Below are 18,534 nucleotides of genomic sequence, written 5' to 3'. Positions count from 1 at the left end.
CCATTGTTAGGCCAGATGAGACTTATTCTCAACAGGCAGGAATTGAGTCATTAGAACCCTACCCACATTCCTTCCTTCACACACCCATGAGAGACAGACCAAGAAACAATCACAATACTTCAAACTGAGCAATGATAGTTTATTAAAATTCCCTCAAGACCCAAGAACTAATTAGTGACAGTGGCAGATGGCATGACTTATCCAACCGGTGCACAAATCCTAGCCAGCCCAGGGCAAAGGCAATCAGCACTCAGTATGGCAAAAGTCATTTGTTTTGAACTACTGTCAAAGTCCTATAAATATTTCTATGTACTTCCATTGCCTCATGTGAGTTTTGAGAGTGCAGACTCTGCTAGTATCCACTTTGGCCAAAGTGAATAAAGCCTCTGTTCCTTTGCTTTAAACCTGTCTTATTCGACCTTTGGAGCTTGGCATGGCGGGCTCTGAACCCTCAGATCTTGCAGAAGCTGAGATCTCATATCAGAGGGAAGATATTTTTCAAGCTGTAGATGATTGAATCTGTAGATAAAAAAATCTTGGCTACACATGGCTGAGAAGTGAGATATGCAGGAGGAGTTCTTCCATCCCATTAGTAAGAACAATACACCATACAAGGCCACAGGAGAAGGCCACTGTGTCCTACCTTTTATGGATTTCCTTCCCCTTGGAAGCCCTATTAGCACCAGAGTTGGTTTACTTTAAACATTAAAATGGCTTTTTAATATAAATCCTTTGGAGCTTAATAATTTTTTAAAAAAAATCTACATTTACTTGTTGCTAACTGTGGTATGATAGGAATATTTTGGTATATAAATGTTATTCTTCTTTTTCTTAATATTCATAATCATATTTTCAGTATTGATTAGACAGTACAGTTTCCTACTCCATCTTCTTCAACCTTGTTTGCATACACTATTGGTGTAGGATTCTCCTGTCATGAATGAGTAACCATCCCATAATGAAGTGTTATTAAAACCCAGGCATCCCTGGGTTTTCAGGAAGCCCCCTGCTACAGTCATGGCCACTAGGATAAGCTGTTTCCATATATGATACTCTCACTAAGACAATCTTATACCTGCTATCCACCAATCACATCTTAACTAATGATGAGAGAGAGAACAGGGCCTTTGGTGCTCATCATAATGCACAGACAGACTCCTATGGGCAATGGAAGTACTTGTAATGGATTGGCCCAAGGACATTTCAGCTTTAAAGAGATCACCAGCACATCAGCTTGAGTACAGAAAGAAACTGCTGCACAGTCAATGCAGTGAATGTAAAATTAGGTACACTGTGATCCAATAGGCTTGTTCCTGCCAGCATCCTGGCAACTGTATTATGTACCAGCTATTGTTTCCAAATGATGCCCCTCATTGGCTATAAGAGTGCCTTCTGACACATTATGGGATATTTCTAGCCACTTGTACATATTTCCAGCCAGCAAGGGGAATACCAATGACAAGAAGGGACTGAACAATGATGAAAGCAAGCAGAATTACTGAAATGTTAGACAAATGTCCAAACTGTGAGTGAAAAGAAGTCATAGAAGAACAGAGAAGCATATGCCATATCTGAGGAGAGTGTAAATATAAATATGAGAAAGAAGACATTTATCAAAAGTGATAACTTTGAATAGTTATGTGTACCCATAGGAATGGAGTGAGGAATATGGGAGTGCAAGAAAAATGAATTCAGAGAAGTTATTAAATGCAGAAAAGCAGAATTCACATGGGCTTCCAGTTGTGTTTCTTATTAAGCAGTTCTATACTGTGTCTGTAACTAGTCCTGTGTTACATATCACAGCATCAAAGATACAGATATGCTTCCTTTTTCACACTGAAGAAATCCCAGATGCCAAGTCTTCTTAGCTTTTGTGTTGGCAGGATATTGTCTCCTTAGATCTGTTCCACTTTTCTCATGCTATTCAGTGCCTCGGAGGCAGGTGAGTCTTATTTTGTTTTAAATTTGAGAGAAAAGGAGAGAGATCAGTATATGTATGGAGTGCTAGAAAATATTCTTAAGCCTCACTTGGAAATACACAGTAGTACTGCATCAATCAAAGTGAGGTTACAACTGCAAGGTATCTTATCCCTTGAAAGGGACAGAACAATAAATCAGAGCTTTAAAGCTCTTTGTACTATAATGCCAAGAATCCCGCTACCTACAACCATTCTAAGTCTTATAGTCCAAAAAGTCACTTTTCCAAGCTCTGCAAAAATATCTCTGCATAATCAAATGATGTAAAACTGCTCTTGAACTTAGCAATTAAATTTGAATCCTAATTTATAGTATAGTTCCAGTAATTGCCCACCATAAGGACAGGAGTTGCTTTAACCAAAGTGTTTCTTATGGCAATTAACTAACACAAGAGCACCACCAGGTGGTTATGTTTTATGCATAACCACCTGTTTCGTCTTAGGTAGTCTGTGACCAAACCAGACGTGATGTGATAACTCAAACTCTATATTTTGTTTGGATTCCATAAAAGGGCTTGTGGGGAAAGGCAATTCAAACCCAATAATTATTGTTGATTAAATTTTATTTAATTGTACAGCACTTGGGAATCTCGAGACCTAAACAATATTGAAATATTTGTAAATAAATAATAGAATTGAAGATCTTTGCTTTATTGTCTCCATAAATCAGAAGAAACTTGAAGGCACACAACAACAAGAAAAATACAGAAAACTATCACCCAGTTGGGCCAATTAACCAGCTGGGATGCTTCATGTTAGAAATGTTGAGCAAAATGTATGCAATACTAAAAAGCAATCCTTGGACTACAAGCCCTACATATACACCATATACCATTTCGAAAGGGATTTGTAGTCCAACTCTTCAACAGAGGGCCACAATTCAACATAGGTGGCCATATTTCTTTGAGAGACATTACTGGTCAAGTTGAGCGACAAATTTGCATTAGTAGAGCAAAACTAAAAGTATAACTTTAACAATCTATGGTACCTTGCAACTTTCTTGGTCATACGATATTACTATCTTAGCATAATATATTAATTTCTTTCATACAATTCTATGGGTACGTATTCTTTAATGTTTATGTTACTAAGTCTACACAGAATAAATCCCATTCTATTAACATCAGTGGACCCCACTGTACCTAGATTATAGCCTTCAATAACAACAACACACTATTTCCCCGGATGTTTAGATATTGATCCCGCAGCCCATATTCCTTGTGTTTGGGTGGGGTTAGGAAGGAGATGGTGATGATGAAATAGAAAAGGTATACTTATTTGATTTACATGCCATTGTCCCTTGTTAAATTATAATCATCAGTAGGAAAAATAATTGGTTATAAGGAACTCATTGTCATTTTGGGGCAGCTATAGCTATGGGTCATTATTTGTAACCAGTTCCTTGTAAGCTGAGATGTGCTGAATGTGGTCAAGCCATAGTTTCAGGTATTTATTTATATTCATAGGACAATCCTAGAAATTCTAGGGTAATCACTTTTGCAAAAAGCAATAGTTTAGCTTTTGACACAGTTATGACATCAATGAAATTAATCCAATTCTGGGAATGAAGTTGTAACATGTCTGAGTTTCTTTCCTCTGTGGAGGTGTTGGGAACATTGTCAATAAAGAAAAGTAAACATTGAATAAAAGGAAGTTATACACTGTTTACTCCCAAAGGAGATCTTAAGAAGTACTACTGAAGAAGAATAAAATATACAGGTGAGAAGGTGCTTCTCCAAGGACCATACTAGAACATATGATCTTGGTATCTGAAAGGTTATTTAAGAATAGCCAGTCTTTTATTTCCTTACAGAACAGCGGTTATATCATTGTGTCATTTTTATAAGCATAAAATTTAAGAAAAACTTCCATTAACATTAATACCATAGACTGTCCAACACATATCAAATTGATGTGTAGCATATGCATATGTATGTATTTTTAGCTTAAGAAATCTAGTTTATAGTTTATTATGACAAGCAATGCCTTTATTTATTTTAATTCTATTTTCAAAAGTTCACCTCCAATAAAGACATTTCTATTTCACATTCACCTTCTTATATCCATTCTTCTCTTCTCAAATATGTACTAGCTGTTTTTCCAGACCAGGCTATTTTCTTATTTGATTTGATTTCACACCCATCACTTCACTAGAATTCCCAGACAGTTTATAAATTAAAATGCATTTAAATCCAATAAATGCATATAAAACCATTAACTGCAATCCCAGAACACCTAATGATAAAAATGTCAATGAAACTGGCTTTAAAAGGCCTAACACTATTAATTAGAGATGGCTTAGAACACAGATCGCAGTATCTAAACAATTAGGCTAGTTTGTTGGTATAGAATAAATGAGACAAACTTAGTAATTTCTGTTTAAGATGATTTCCAGCACAAATCCACAGCCTAAGTCAACAGAGATACTGATTTCAGCTGATGTGTAAATCAGAGCCCTTCCAGACAGGCCCAAAAACTCATGATGGGTCATGGGTTAACCTGAGGCATCCAAACAATAACTCAGGTTAACTTTGGCCAGATCCAGACAGGCCTTTGTCCCAAAAGCATTCATTTTTTAAAAAGTGGATGTTTCTGGGAACCTGTCCATACCCACTCCAGAAAGCATGTACTTCCTGGAGTGGGTTGTTCAGACATTCTCTCGGGAGTAGCCCAAGATAATGCCCAGAGGCCCTATCCCCCTCTCCCCAAGCCTCCAGACCCCAGATCCTTTGGAAAGTAAAAAAGACTTACCAAATAACGTGCCAGGAGGGGAGGAACTATTTTCCTCCTCCCCCCCCCCCCCCAGCTCTCCTGGCATGTCATTCATATGTGCCAGGAGAGCTGCTCCAAGGGTATACTGCAGGCCTGGTAAGTTTTTTGTTTTTGTTTTTGTTTTTTACTTTTCAAAAGGGTCTTGGGGCTTGGGGGGATAGGGTGAGTATTCTCACAGTTTACTGGGCTTATTTAGCTGATAAACTGTGGGAATGGTGTCTGAACTGTAATCCAGACACCAGAAATAGTGGATTTATCCCATGCCTTCCATGAAGGTGTGGAATAAATCCACTATCAACTTAATTCGCTACACACCAGAGTTTCCCTGATTTGTAGTGAATTAATTTGGGACTGTCCAGAAAATTGTCTGGACAGCCCCTCCTTTATTGCAGGAGTTCCCACAATAAAGGTGCTGTCTGGACAGGTCCTCAGATTAATCCAGAATGAACTAGGATTTCCCAATTTACTCCAGATTAAGAAAACACCTGAAAAGATCTGGACCTTACTGAAAAGTCTGGATCTTTCCAAGCATGGGTCTATGGGGATTGACTCCTGGGACCTCATTCCACGATCCCCGGGATCAATCCTCATTGCCATCCCAATTCTTCTAATTTGACACCTGGAAAGAACAAACTTTAATGTAAAGTCCTGATCTTTCCAGGTGTGGGCCTGTGGGGATTGACTCTCAGGGCCATGTTCCACAATCCTGGGGGTCAATCCCCATCGACATTCTGGCTTTTCAGGCTTTCAAAGCCCAGAGGAGTGGGAGAGCATGTTCACCCTCCCCTCCCAGCACCCCATTTTTGCAAAAAATCTTAACAGAGCTTCAGGGCTGGCTACATGCCCTCTCAGGTCACCCTCCGGTAATTGTAGCCAACCCACCACTACCACACCAGGGAAAGTGCAGGGTTTGACCCAGCTGGGAGGCCTCAATCCAGAGATCTGGGATTAAAAATCCCAGTTCCTCTTGGGATTTTGGCCTATATGGAAAGGCCCTCAGTTTTATTCCAAGGTAATTTAATGTGACAAAGTTGTAATTAAAGTTGTGCCACATGCAGTCATCTCATCTATAGTTGTAATTAAAGTTGTGCCGCATGCAGTCATCTCTTCTACAGCAAACAGTCCTGCAACATCTTAATGACAACACATTCATTATAACATAATATTTATTAATAATGTGTATTTGCATGATTTCATATTTTGAAGTGATTTTTTGTTTAACTTGGGTTGCTTTTCTTCATTTGGCAGCATCATAAACATCAGATAGATCAGTCAAGCTAGTATCTTAAAGGTGTCTGCTTTTTGTCTAGACTGGCAATTCATCACAAGCTGGAGAAGGAAGAAATGTTGTGCTTCTCAGTGCTCTCTAGATGTATGCCTGGAGGAGGGGGGAGGAAATAAATTACCATTCCAAAAATGGATTCCATACCTTCAATAAATGTACTAATAAATGTGATGTACACTGCTATTCTTTGATCATTTCATTTTCAAAGGAAGCAATGAATAATTGTAGCACTATAAGAAACTATCTGCATTCAGGACATATTCTACACAAGTCTCACATTGGGTTTTATAAATAAAACCACCATTACTGACCATCAAAAAGAGGGAAGTCGCGGTACCTCTCTATTCTGCTTTGATCAGATCTCACCTGGAATACTGGAATTCTGGGTACCACAATTTAAAAATAGATATAGACAAGCTGGAAGGTGTCCAGAGGAGGGCAACTAAAATGGTCAAAGGTCTGGAGACCATGGCCTATGAGAAGTGTCTTAAAGAGCTGAGTATGTTTATCCTGCAGAAGAAAAGGTTGAGAGGAGACATGATAGTCTTATGTAAAACTATGTCATAAGGAGGCGGGAGCAAGTTTGTTTTATGCCGCCCTGGAAACTAGGACTCGGAGCAATGGGTTCAATTGACAGAACATTAGCAAGAACCTCCTGCTTGTAAGAGCTGCCTTAGAGTGTGGTGGAGGCTCCTTATTTAGAGGCTTTTAAACAGAGACTGGATGGTTATCTATCGGGGTTATTGTCAATATGTTTTTCCTGCATGGAAAGGGGTTTGGACTTGATGATCCATGTGGTCTCTTTCAACTCTATGATTCTATGATTCTAGGAACTAGCAGATAATCTATTTTTAAATGCTATTACTGCAATAAGCAACCAAACAAACAAGAAAGGAAAGCATCATATAGTAGAATAGCACTTCTGCTTATTTTGATAAAGTAGCCTAATATGTATTGTTGAAGGCTTCCATGGCTGGAATCACTGGGTAGGTTTTTCAGGCTATATGGCGATGTTCTAGAAGCATTCTCTCCTGCATCTATGGCAGGCATCCTCAGAGATTGTGAGGTCTATTGGAAACTAAACCCAAATTTCTTAGTTTCCAACAGATCTCACAACCTCTGAGGATGCCTGCCATAGATGCTGGTGAAACATCAGGAGAGAATGCTTCTAGAGCATGGCCATATAGCCCAAAAAACCTACAACAACCTAACCTGATATGGTACAAAAATTGACTGCTCAGATCAGAAACCAACCAAGACAGTCACACAAGTGAAAGGTCAGATAATGATAATTATAAGAATTTTCATAAGCTTTTTTTAAAAAAAAAATCCACCCTGATAGAGAAACTGAGCAGAGTAGACACTTGACAGAATACAAGGAAAATTTATATGAAAGAGAAAGAGGTCCAGCTACTTGGTCCAGTACTATAGGGCATTAATGCTACCCTCCATTTAATAAAGCTTCCTTTCAAGCTTAAAACTCAGAGTAGGATTGCCATTTCATGATACTGGACCCACCAAGTATACTAATAATAAAAACAGCCAATGTATCCATTTCTAATATGTTCACCATTATTCATTCTAAACGTGGAGGGGGGGGCTTCAAATCTGCAAATGAGTTTGAGGAGCTGTGCAGATTTGTGCTTGGCTGGAGCAAAGCCTCTTTGTTCTTTTCTAAGTAAGAATGGGAGTGGGAAGAATTTGTGCCTGTGAGATTGTACCCTGGGAAAAGCTTACAGCATAATAAGCAGGAATGCAACTTCCCCAGACTCGCCAAAGGCTCCATGGTAGCGGTTTCTGAGCATCTAAGGATATTGCAAATCAGGTCTTCTATTCTTGGTTTATGGATATTGGTAATCTCATGTACCCAAGGTAAAGACTGTGAATGATGAGCTTCTACACAAGCAGTATCAACAATTTCATGATGGAATAATGACTACACTTCTCATCCTGAGCCCTGTACTGGAAAGAAGGTAATACATAAATTTAATTAATTAAATAAATAAGTACCAAGGTACCTGATTATTGCAAAAAAAATGTTGAATGAGGAAAACAGACAGATCTTTTTCTCATCTATCAAAGAATTTTTAGTGTGCTCTTCACTTAATATATCTCACCAGTCGACCTTTTTAGAAAGCATCATTCTGTAAGTTATATTTCATCTATGTGATCTTTATACTTCCTCAGGCTATTGAACTGCTGCAACTATAAGTAGCATCATCACCCACAGCTATAAATTGTCCACTTACAAAGATTCAGCACTTTCTGAATTGGCTTTGAGTTCCCAATCCATTACATTTTGATGCAACATTAATAAATGTTTGGCTGGTTGTAGTGTTAAGTGAAGGCAGAATACAGGGTTCTTAACAGCAATATACATCAGTTGAAAGTTCACTTTTCTGTGCTCCTAAAGAAATTAGTAATAAAGAAAAAAATAGGTTTGAAGGTAGGCAGAGGATTGTGTGATTTAATGATTAATGTTAACCTAGTGAACACTAATAAGAATACCAAAGATTATAAATGGAAGTCTTGTAAAAGTGAATCTAATGGTTTGCCCTTTTTTGTCTTCACTGTGAACTCTAATGAAATTATAACTGAGTTTATCCAGAATTTGTCATTTCTCAGGTGTCCCCTTCCATATCTACTTTGTTTCTGACATGTACAACCTCTCCACAGGTAACAAAAATGCCTTCATTTTTTCCTCTGCAGTGCCTTAAACAAAAATAACAGCAATTTCTCAAGTGAATGCTGTGAAATATTTTGTGGGCCCCATGGGTACTTCAGATAACCTGGAAACCACTGGAATATCTTGAGCTCAAGTCATTGCTCTGGCTCTCAGTTCAATCCTAGGCACAAGGAATTCTGAGATATTTCATTTGGCTGCCACATTAGTGGTGTTTTGCATCCGCACTATGGAATGAGCACAAAAAGTAGCTTTGACCCTCCTCCCATTACAAAATCTATGCATCTGTCGAACTATAGGTAAACATACATGTAGTACATACATGGGTGACCTTGTGCTAGTTACTCCATCTCAGAGGAAAGCAAACGCACCCACCCAAGCAAATTTTGATAGGTTACCTTAGGATTGCTATAAGTCAGAAATAATTTGAAGACCCACAACAACAGTAGGTAATATGTACTTAAATGGCCTCAATATCCTAAACTAGATGGGCTTCTACCCTCATAACATTTAGGAAAGATGTGAAGACTTTCCTCTTCAAGGCAGCTTTTAACTGAAGCCAGGCACTTACGGATATGGGGAATTATAGACTGATGGTAATTTTAATGTGTAATAATGCAGAAGGTTTTGGCAGACTATTGAACCTCCATTACTTGTTTAGTTACGGTTTCTGATTATTTGTATGCATGTTTTTAAATATGATGTTAGCCGCCTTGGTTAGGTCCATTCTGGAGAAAGCATAATAGAAATCTCAATAATAAACAAAATGAATAATAGATAAAAGAATCAGTTCCTACTTCATCCTGGAAGTTAAGCAGGTCAGCTCTGGATAGTACTTTGATGAGAAATGTCCAATGAATGATAGCAAGTGCTGTGGGTCATATTTTAGAAGAGACTGGCAAGACTTTCTCCAAGTAGTCCTTCCCTAACAAAAAAAAGTATGAAATTCATAGAGTCACTGTAAGTCAACAGGCAAGTTGAAGGCACATGCATACTAACTATGTGCTTTCCCATTAGACCAGCATGTACCACTCAGAACAAATATGAAAGGTTGCTAGGCTTTTTGGTGTTTGTGAGATGACTGCAGTTTCAAATTATGCCATATCAAGATTGTCAATATGTATTTGTGTGTATGGGTCTCATTTCTTTATATGGAATTTCTAACATATCAACTCTGTTGTAAGGTTCAAGGCAAATTACCACACACACACACACACTAGGTATATTTCTAAATCCCACAACCCCTGCAGAATTCCCAGGCCAATTTTTCTGGCCCAAATTGTTCCCTTTAAAACATACTGGAAGGCCTCCCTATATTGTATAACTTCAAAAAATACCCAATTTTTACAATCAAGGGAGAAATTCCAGTCACTCTGGGAGAACAGTTTTATTTTTCGGGAATCCATGGGGCCTAGGATGTAAATGTTGACCCTAAATGGGCTGCAAAACCTAAAATAAGGTTTGCAGCTCTAGATTATTAAATATGGTCTTCCGTGGGCGAGCAGACGGCAACTACTAGATGACATATGTTCTGTATCATAAACTAGAGCCAATGTGGTCTACCCAATGCAATTTTCTGAATCAGCACCCCAAATAACCAAATAGAATCTAAAGTTGACCAAAAAACTATTTGTAACCCTTTTGGTACTAATGTTGGAGTGTGGTCCTTGGTCAAAATGGTCCCTGGTCAAGTGATCGCTGGTCAAAGTGGTCCTTGGTCAAGATGGTTTCTGGTCAAGTGGTCCCCAGTCAAAGTGGTCCTTGGTCAAAAAAAGATGGGAACCACTGCCCTAAACCAATTCAGTTGCCCACTTGTATTCTAGGCTACAGACATTGCCTAAACAGACAAGAAAAAGTCAACAATTGTTGTTGGATTATACAGAAGGTTAGATGTTATCAATACACTTTTATGGGGGGTTTTAAATTTACATATTTAATGTTGCTTGGTTTGTTGTGCCAAATGTTAACTTTATATATTTATACAATGTGGATGCTGAGAATGTTTTAAACAGTATTCTAAATAAAGATCTTTGTTTAGAAAGCTGCTGGACTTATCTCAACTTTGGCTAGGCATGTTAGTGTTTCTTGCAGTACAACTAGCAAATACATTGTTTTCATTTTTTCAGATTGCATATGGTTCCCATAGGGTTCTTGACAGCATTCCTGTGTACTCGAACCACCCTCAAGGGAAGAAATCTATATGCAGTCACAGAGAGAGATACTCCATATATGTCCAGCTTCACATGTGTGGGATTTTTTTTTACACTTTTATGTTTTGTCTGGAAAGTACTGTTTATTTAAGGAATCTGCTATCATCTTATCCACATTCATGTCCTTAACTGAAACCTGGAATGCAATAATTCTTCTTCTACTGTCATCCTAGATCTCTCATTCAGAATGAATTAGAATTGCAGGTATGAAATTCTCTGCTCTACTCTTCTCTAGAACTAGACATTGGATTGCACAACTCCTTGATGTTTGTTATTGTGGACTTCCTGCTTCGTGAGATGAACTCTGGGAAACAGTTTTATTTTCCAATAGTCCATGGGGTCCCATGGGGTCCTAGGACATAAAAGCTGTCCGTAACCCTAGTGCAGTTGGGCATCCTCCGAAGCCTTATTTCAGGCAAAGGATATGATGAGTAAGACAAAGAAAAGAAGTCAGTCAGCAGCCTCCTCCCAAGTCCTCTTGCTTCTTCAAGCCAACAGCTTTCTGCTCTCACTCCTGTAGGAGTGGAATGTTTATTAACTGGTCTATAAAACATGATCCATTTGATCTTCCTGTATAATACTTAAATACCCAGCCCTGCAGCAAAATTGCTAAGGTTCATAAAGTCTTCTTTGACTGTGTAACAATAATAGCTGTCTATGGTAGAACTCATTAACAGGGATATAAAGTCTAAAAGGCAAACTTTTGACTGCTTATATTTAACATTATATTCTAGAGCATATTTATTTATTCACAAACTTTACACAATACATTAAAAACATTTGTTTCATTGCTTCTGTGCAATGTGCATTCATACAAGCTTGGAGTTCCCTGTCTTACATTTTACTGAATGCATTTGGTGCTATAAAGGTAAGTTAATTATTTTTTCCTGTTTGCCTCTCCCAACCAATCTACCAGGAAGGTTAGACAAAGTGAATCACATAATGTGTCCAAAGGAGAGCAAATAAGCTGGCAAAGTGTCTGGAAACAAACCCATTTCCTGTAACTGCACTGATTTGACAAGGACAGTCCTGCTTAATGCTCTTTTGTCCCACCTTTCTGGCTCTTTTAAGAATATCCCAGTTCCTTGTTCCTCCTCCCCGTTTATCCTCAACTAACTTTGATGGCTGCAAACTGAGTTCAGTGCAAACATAGTTGGCATTCAATTACCTCAACAGGAAGAAGCTGAGAGGAAGAGGTGGAATTTTGTCATTCCCACTCAGGGGAAAAACATGGCAGCCTCTCCTAACTTCAGTGTTTCTTTTCATTTACATGGCTTTTTTCATTCATGAAATGTTAGAGCAGCATTTCTCAACCTGGGGCTCAGGACTCCTGGGGGGGGGGTCATGAGGGGGTATCAAAGGGGTCACTAAGACCATCAGAAAACACAGTATTTTCTGTCGATCATGGGGGTTCAGTGTGAGAAGTTTAGCTCAATTCTATCATTAGTGGGGTTCAGAATGCTCTTTGATTGTAGGTGAACTATCAATCCCCGCAACTACAACTCCCAAATGTCAAAATCAATCCCCCCCTCCCCAATCCCACCAGGATTTAAATGTGGGCCTATCGGGTATTTGTGCCAAATTTGGTCCAGTGAATGAAAATATATCCTGCATATCAGATATTTGCATTACAATCCATAACAGTAGCAAAATTACAGTTATGAAATAGCAACAAAAAAAACTTTATGGTTGGGGGTCACCACAACAACAGGAACTGCATTAAGGGGTCGCGGCATTAAGGAGGTTGAGAAACACAGTACTAGAGGGTTAGGGACCTGGTCCTTTTAATCTTAGAGAGGGGGAAAGTGAAAGGTGATATCACAGCCACTTTGAAATGTTTGATAGCATATTATGTAGAAAGTGGAACGAACTTATTTTCTGCAACTCCAGAAGCCAGAACATGAAAACGGAATTGTATTTCAATTGTATTGTGTTATTTTATTTATTTTCAGTGCCTTATGTGACATTTTTAGCAGAAAGGGAAGGTACCAATTTAATAAATATGCAAATTTTAACTTAAATAGCTTATGATGATTTCTTAAATAGCTTTTTCACCAACAGAAACGTGGAAGCAAACCAAGCAAGCAGCAGGAATTATTTGTAATCTGCTACTATTTAAGTGCTGTACTTTAACTTTCAAAACACTTCCACCATGTGATCGCATTCCATTTTTGCTTAGTGCATGAGAGTCTTTCAAGCTATAACTGAAGTGCTTTCTCTCAGCAAGCTAAATGCATTTCTCCACTGATTGAGGCAGCCAATTTCAACCACTGTCAGGAAATGACCAGCGCAGTCAGGTCAGGCTCTGTGGAAAAGAGCGAAATACATCTCATACTCAATCAGCCACCAATTACAAATTCTCAGCAGGAGAGTCTGTCTAAAATGAGTTTCTTTTCAAATGCAGCTCTTTGTGCATTGCCTGGGATGTAGGGATCCCTGAAAAGCACTAAATAAGCCAGGACCCTTACATATTTCTATGGACTTTGCCATTTCTGAGAAAATTATCAAAACCCACAAAACTGTACAAATTCCCTTGGTCATTTTGTTGCTTTTTTCCCCTCTAAAGCATTATCACTTCTAAAAATGCTTTACTCTCAGAGAAAATAGAATAAAGTCTGTCTGGATGTCTACTGCTTTCTGTTTATATTTTTTATTCATCAAGGGTTTTTTAATATGATCAGTTGAACATGATGATAAGAGCAATGTACTGTGTTTACTGGGTTAGGGTGGGGGGAAAGCTCTTCCAAACACTCACTTTCTGTGAACAGGGTTATGATGGAGCTGCTAATGAGTGGTCATATTGAGTGGTACACAGGCAAATATATCACAGAAGTATCTGATGGCTATCTATATCCACTGCAGTGCTCACTCACTAAATCTAGCCTTAGCAAATACTTGCAGTATTCCACCTGTCAGAAACTGCCAAGGAACAAGATTATCTGTGGCGTTCTTTTGTAACCATAAATTATCAATTAAGGGTCATTTTCATCTTTTAAAGGTTTGAAACTTTGTAACTAAAGCAGAAGCCTTCTAATCAAGGTGAAAGAAAAAAGCTGGGTTGCAGTTAAACGTCAAAAAAACCCAAGATTATAGCAACAACAATGATTGACAACTGGGAAATAGAGGGAGAAAACATGGAGGCAGTGACAGACTTTGTATTTCTAGGTGCAAAGATTACTGCAGACGCAGACTGCAGCCAGGAAATCAGGAGACGCTTACTTCTTGGGAGGAGATCAATGACCACTCTTGATAAAATAGTGAAGACTAGAGACATCACATTGACAACAAAGATCTGCATAGTTAAAGCAATGGTATTCCCCATAGTCACCTATGGATGTGAGAGCTGTACCATAGGGAAGGCTGAGCAATGGAAAATAGATGCTTTTGAACTGTGGTGCTGGAGGAAAGTTCTGAGAGTGCCCTGGACAGCGAGAAGATCCAACCAGTCCATACTTCAAGAAATAAAACCTGACTGCTCATTGGAGGGAAGGCTAGTAGAGGCCAAGATGAAGTACTTTGGCCATATCACGAGAAGAAAAGAAAGCTTAGAGAACACAATTATGCTGGGGAAAATGGAAGGAAAAAGAAAGAAGGGCAGACCAAGGGCAAGATGGATGGATGGTATCCTTGAAGTGACTGGATTGACCTTGAAGGAGCTGGGGGTGGTGACAGCGACAGGGAGCTCTGGCGTGAACTGGTCCATGAAGTCACGAAGAGTCGGAAATGACAGAATGAATGAACAGCAACAGCAACTAAAGCAGAAATTTGATTTAATTAAATCTATATAAAATTATAGAATGAATCATATAATTTAAATTTTGTGTTATGGACCTACTCTTCATGATTCGCTTAAAAATGTTTCAAACCCCAGCCCTGATTTTTTTTTTTCTGGCTACGAGCCTGATAGTTTGTTGAACATGTAAAAATCAGTTGGTGAGTGTGTTAACTGAAAAATACAAAGCACAAAGCTGATTGGCTGGGCTGTGCTCGGGGTGCTAGCTGAATCTGGGAGTTTTGGCAAGTTACATGTTTAAGCTTTTCTGTGCAGGAACTTGCCGAGACAAGATAGTATATTTTCTGCTTCTGAGCTGCGGGAGAAAAAATCCTTCGCATGGACACCCAAGGAACATGTGACTCTTTCTCAAAGGACATTGTGTGAGTCGATGCAACTGTTCACATGACTGTATATATATTGCTCTGCATAACAAAGAGCAAACTCCTTATTCTTTACTGATCATCTGTGTGGCATATCTTTTCTCTAGCAAGACAGTGTGCGAATTGGTAAAGACGTGAACTACGTGTGACTTTCATTCTGCCACATTGTTGCCTGCATTTACAAGATCTGAAAAGGATTATAAATGGGCAGATCTCATGGAGACTTCTCATTCATAGGGTCACAATAAGTCAAAACTAACTTGATATCAAATAACAATAAAGAAATTAAAACTATTGGCCACTGCTGTTTCTTTCCAGTACAACTTTGTTCACAATAGATGCATGGAGACTGTTTCTAACAGATCCAGTCATAATTTTGTTTTGCATTCCCTTCAATAGATATGTTTATATAAATTCATTCATCTGGTACCAAAGGATTCCTAAGAATCTGAAAAATTAAATGTGCACTATATTGTTTCTAACCTCCTCCTGAACTGCTTTTGCAATAAGAGGTCATTGCATATTCAACATGGATGATACAGCTGGAGATGTCAAACTAGATGCATAGCCAACTTATCAAACAAGTCTAAGTGCAGCACATCTTATTCAGTCCTTCAATAAAATTCCAGTTTTTGAAATCTAGTCTTGCTTACTCCAACAGCTGCATGGTATTTTATCATCATTTTGCAAGGAGGCTGATGGAAGACGCGCTGCCATCACATTACAGCTGCTACAACAGCATTCCAGAAGTGCAATTTATTGAAGTACATTTACAGGGTGAAGTCATTTTTACATTCTAGACATTTTTAAAAAGGGAATGATGCTATCATATCACTGAAATTCCTATGGCCGGCAGCATCCATGTTGTCTTGTCCTGAATAAAGCATTGAGGGCTTGGTAGACTCTGAAAAGCTGCTATTATGCATTCATTTGTTATGTTGAGATAACATGAAAGCCATTGGCACAGCTCTCCAGAGCTCACTAATATTCAATTTGCAGAGTTTGCCAGGCCAAAACTAATAAAAATAATTCCAACTAGGGTATATGTAAGGTGATGCACATTGAACTACAACTCTGGAGACATATCACCTCATCAGATAGGCAAAAAGTAATAATTTAAATAAAAATGGCATAACAAAGATAGGGAATTTTTAAAATTCAGATGGAACAATGAAAGACTGGGGGAAGTTAAGAGACAAATGTGAGTCAAGCAATTGTTGTTATAGTATGGAATGTTGCAACAGATTACAGAGAGGGGAAAAAAAAAAGAAAGGTCCTCAGACAGATTTAGATCAAATATTACAATGGAAAACTGAGAAAGGGAAAGGAATTATGGGATTCATATATAACAAACGAATAGATAACCAATATAGTTTGAAACCCACCCTGTTAAAAATATGGAAACAAAAAATAAGCTATAATCAGAAGGAGTTAGGACTGTGGATAAATTCAATAAAAACGTTTAAAGATCAAAGTAATACAATGGAAAATAGTGATGAAATGTAAAGAACCACCATCCCAGCAAATAGCCCATATTACAAAAAAAAAATATTAAAAAGCTGTTGGCATGAATGTGGGGAAACTGGAACATTTATCCATATGTGGTGAGACCATGCCAAGGTACAAGAATTCTATGTATTGTCAAAGGCTTTCATGGCCGGAATCACTGGGTTGTAAGGTGTTTTTTTTTTTTGTGCTATATGGCCATGTTCTAGAGGCATTCTCTCCTCTAGAATGCCTCTAGAACATGGCCATATAGCCCGAAAAAACCTACAACCTTACAAGAATTCTATAGAAAAATAAAGGGAGAAATGGAGAAATTATTAGAGCAAAAAATTATTAGAGCAGTTTTAGGTCTTGGGGAGAAAGTAGAGTATAAATTAAATAATAACAACAACAGCCAAAAACCAAACTGCTGGGGGAGGGGGCAATGTAAATGTCTAACTTTACAAAAATATTTCTAAAATATCTGAGAAATAAAAAAGTTGAAACTGAGTGCCAAAAAGTAAGCTCCGAGAAAGTTTTTTGCACAGCAGCCATTCTGCTGACAAGGGGCCCCTCCCAAAAAGACCATTGTCTTAACCAACTCAGACCCCTTCTGCATTGCCATATAAAATCCAGATTATCTGCTGTGAAATGGGTTATATGGCAGTGTGGACTCAGATAATCAATTCAAATAGGATAATCCAGATTATCAAAGCAGAAAATCCACATTATCTGATTTGAACTGGATTATCTTAGTCTACACTGCCATATAACCTGCTTCAAAGCAGATATTGTGTTTTTTATACAGCTGTGTAGAAGGGGCCCTAGGGTATTTCTATGCACCCATATAATCCAGAATATCAAGGCAGATAATCCACAATATCTGCTTTAAACTGGATTATCTGAGTCCACACTGCCATATAATCCAGTTCAATGTGAATTTTACACAGCTGTGTGGAAGGGGTCCCAGTCTCTCTAAATAACAATTTTCATCAGCCACTCCAGATACTGCCTGAATGCATATATCCCATATTTATGCATAACCACGCATGTGTATTATTTGCTGGTGGCTCATTATTTCAATTTGTAAGCTGTCATCTAATCAAAGACTAAAAACAAGCAATGCAATGGGAGCTGACAGATGCATCAGAAACACATGCATGCATGCACACTACAAATGTGAGATCTCCAATTGCCAGAGGCAAAAACTTGCAAATGAACATTCAGAAGGCCGAGATTTGTTTCCACGGAGCATGTGCTAGATATTGTGAATGGCAGCTAAGATCTGAAATCTCATAACTGCACCTCCCAGAATTATCATAACACCATGCTAGGAGAGAATGATAGGATCTTAGAAGGGACCACAAGAACTACCTAGTCCAATCCCCTATTGTGCAAGAATACATTTTAAAAAGCACTCTTGAACAATGCCCACCCAACCTTTGGCTAAAGACTTCCATCATTCTCTAAGGCACATGTGTCAAACTCAAGACCCACAGGCCAAATCAAGCCCACCATGTCATTTTATGTCACCCTCTAGATGCTGAGCTATAACTTCTGTATTCCTCCTCATTGAACATCAAAGCTAGAACTGACTAGAGTTGTGATAGAACCAACCTGAAAGGCTGCAGTTTGTTCTGTTTAGTGAGAATAGTGGGATTTAGATTTAGATACAAGTGCTGAGGATATGATGTCTGACTTTAAATTATCCCTTAACCTCTCCCCAACCTCAGAGCCTCAAGTGCTGTTGGGTGGCAATTCCCATCATCCCCAGTCCTCATGGTGGGAGTTATCTGTCATTCAGTAACATCTGGGAACCCATATTTGGTAAAAACTAAAAGGCACTGACCACAATGTAGAAAAACTGACTCTCTGTATCCATGGATTCTCTGTGCATGGATTCAATGGCCCTTTGAAGGCAACCATAAGGCTGATGTGCCCTTGATGAAAATGAGTTTGGCACCCCTG

The 18,534-nt window shown here is 38.5% G+C and overlaps 1 protein-coding gene across 2 annotated transcripts in view; it reads right to left on the bottom strand.

Moving 5' to 3' along the window:
* HTR1A (5-hydroxytryptamine receptor 1A) overlaps nt 1-18,534 on the bottom strand; it is a 96,614-nt gene that overhangs the window by 43,442 nt on the left and 34,638 nt on the right. Inside the window, exon 2 of one of the 2 annotated variants that reach the window (XM_067464586.1) lies at nt 9,514-9,641. The exons of the other annotated variant lie outside the window; for it this stretch is intronic. The gene's annotated coding sequence lies outside the window, so the exon portion shown is untranslated. The remainder of the gene's footprint in view (nt 1-9,513; nt 9,642-18,534) is intronic. 2 annotated transcript variants of the gene reach the window in all.

Source organism: Anolis sagrei, chromosome 2 (genome assembly GCF_037176765.1).
Source record: "Anolis sagrei isolate rAnoSag1 chromosome 2, rAnoSag1.mat, whole genome shotgun sequence".
NCBI lineage: Eukaryota > Metazoa > Chordata > Lepidosauria > Squamata > Dactyloidae > Anolis > Anolis sagrei.
Note: the sequence above shows the minus strand (reverse complement) of the source record. Positions and strands in the feature narration are given on the sequence as shown.